Source organism: Homarus americanus, unplaced genomic scaffold, assembly GCF_018991925.1.
Source record: "Homarus americanus isolate GMGI-L3 unplaced genomic scaffold, GMGI_Hamer_2.0 scaffold55640, whole genome shotgun sequence".
In the NCBI taxonomy this organism is placed as follows: Eukaryota; Metazoa; Arthropoda; class Malacostraca; order Decapoda; family Nephropidae; genus Homarus; species Homarus americanus.
This window is the reverse complement of record NW_024713650.1, coordinates 3,670,400-3,673,423: the sequence shown is the minus strand read 5'-3', so window position 1 is coordinate 3,673,423 and position 3,024 is coordinate 3,670,400.

The window sequence follows — 3,024 nt, the reverse complement described above, 5'->3', positions numbered from 1 at the left end:
ACTCCGTAAGTCAATTCAGTGACAAGAGAAGCATGAGATTTAAGTGAAACATAAAATTTACAAGTTTTACTCCAAAAAGAAATACAACTGATAATAAAGTAGCTTACCATATTAGACAGCAATTTTACAAGAATAATGGTAATTTCATGAGTGGAATGATCAAGCACTACAAATCTACGGGTATGTTAATTGCTTTATATCTACCACATATCCATTATAAAGATTAGCTTTCACAAAACATGAACAATGACTGTTTTGATCCTGCGGAGAGAGGAACACATTTACCACACACACACACGAGAAACCACCACTAACACGTCACAAATGAGGCAACAACGAACACTTAAATTTTCATGTATATAATCTGAAATCCAAAGAACGAATGAAAATTATGTAAATTTTGCCTAAAAAAAAAGCAACCTTTAATCCCTACACAGCGCCTCCATTGTGGTCTTCTACGGCTTGTAATTAATAATAAGATATTATCATTTAATATAGGCTTAAGGTAAAGAGATGAAAGAAAGCTGGTTTGTGTAGGCCTATGTGCTCAACAAGGGCTGCCAACCCTTCCCGTGCTGACAAGTAAATTGTCCTGCGAAATTGATGGCCACCATGACAAGGGCCGACGAGGGTGTGTGTCCACCTGTCTTCCTGGTTTTGTCTTTTTTAATAATTCATGGCCATGAGCATAAATCCTCGTTGGATACACTGTAAATCAAATAATGGAGGAAAGAAAGGGTACAGGCATGAGATAATGAATTAAAAGGCATGTGAGGAACTGGGAACACAAATACGGTACACGGATATTCTCATCAAAATAGCTTGTGCATTCATATATATTTTTTTTGGCATACTGCACACTACTTGTACAGTACACTATAATTATTCTATACTAATCGCTACCGTCCACAGGAAGGACAATGTGCAAAGTAAACTATCCGCTCTGGGTCAAAACTAAAACGCGGCCACCCTTTGTTGGGAGGTGTGGCCCACCTTCGGGAATCTTAACTAAACAATAACCTTGACTCTTAAAACCCCATTTTATTCTTTCTAAATGACCCGCCTGTGTGTGTGTGTTAAACCTTCAGATACGTGCCTTGTTTAGAATTATCAAAACAAACTGACCATCCTTTATTATGAGGCTCTTAATTTGTAAGGGCCAAAGGTACTCAAGAGGGAATATGGATTTACATCTAGTGTTGAGATGCACCAGGCCACGGTGTATGCCATCCTGGTTGTTTAAGTCAAATTATTTATAAAAATGGAATCACAAAAGAGAACAGAATCAGGATAACAGTGTAGGAACTGATCATTTGGGGGGAAGCCTTCGATCATCTATACAGCCCCTCCACTACAGCTTTAATACAGCTACGTTTTGAAAAATTTCAATGTTAAAAAGGGCACTGTTTTTACTGAACTGTTTATGTGTGTAATCTTATTTTCCCTTTTCACATCTTAATTAACTCTCGCATCGTAGCTTAATAATGTACTTGCCATAATTTGTCAACAAACTGAATCCCGGTCGCTGTGTAAAAGCTTAGGTAATACTTTGCCATTCTAGTGCACCTAAACTGTCTATTTTCCAGAAGAACAGTTATTACTCACCTCGATAATAGACGGCAGCCAACCCAGGGTTTACATTTTCCGTGCCTAGATTTTCCTGTGGCTGTCTTATTAACAAAATTCAGAAGTTCACTGCCACCACGCGCTGTGTGTTGTTGTTCATTAGGCTCAGAAGTGATAGCAATCGGTGCTACTATAGCGTGTGGTCTACAAACTTATCTTTAGTCTAACCTAACCTAATCTAAGCTAACTTGACCAAAATATCTTGTAGACCACACGCTATAGTAGCACCCAAGATTGATTGTGCCATCTACTAGACTAGGCTGTGACTGAAGTGCATATCACAGATGACATGAACCAACCAAACCGCCAAAGCTAACTTCTTTGAAGTAAGAGTTGTAAACTGTTGCTATAGCCTGCCATTGGCTGTTGTTAGAAAGACTATATGGTTCAAGCTTGACCAACATTGGAATATGTTCAGGTACATTCAAGAACCTATGCATGCCCAGTACTTGCCAACAATGTGTAAAAGAGAACTTACCGCCCAGTGTACTGGCGCGGTAAGTTATTCACAAACTGCAGTCGAAGTAGACTTGTCTGAGTTTTACCAAATTAGATATTCATGTATTTACAGTATCACTTAACGCTTAACTGAGTAAACTGGTAACTTCCTGTAATAAGTTGCTGGGCGGTTCCAAAATGACCGAGCAATACATAAATTCCAAAAACACTGAGGCGCCCACACTCTGTCGTTCAAAAATACCATTCGTTAATGAGCCCCTGTAGGCCTGTACCCCCGGAGCCATACAAAGCTGTGGAGTTGGGCGATGGGCGTCGGCCACGGTGAGGGGAACAGCTTTGTTATTGATATATTTTAGGTTGTTTGTGTATTGTGTCGGTGGAAATGGGCGGTTATAATTTTAATGAAAGTCTCCATTATAAAGAAATTTTTACTGCGAATGTTCCATGGCGATTTGATTGTTATTGGGGTATTATTATTATTATTATTATTATTATTATTATTATTATTATAGGTAATAACAATAGTAATAATAATAGTAGTTGTATAATTACTGTACGATTATTTCAGTTTTATATCATTGTTATCAATTTCTTTAATTTAGACAAAATGCTCGAACATCTAGTAACTATTTTTAAACCAAAGAATTAACACCGATAATTTCACTAGCGAGCCAGAGGATGAGTCACTGGCGGCCAATGAGAGTGAGTGAGATACAACTTGAGGGTTTCGAAGAACTGCTGAAGGAGAACACAATGTTGATATAGCACCACGAATTCTATATCCTTAAGACAACTGTTTTTTGTAAACCAGAAAACACAAAACAACCATAAATAACCTAAAATATCGTATTAATATTATTTAAAGTACAATTATTTTTCATTTGTTTTACTCTTAAGAATTGATGATTCAGGTAGTATGTTCGTGGTAGCTTACAACAT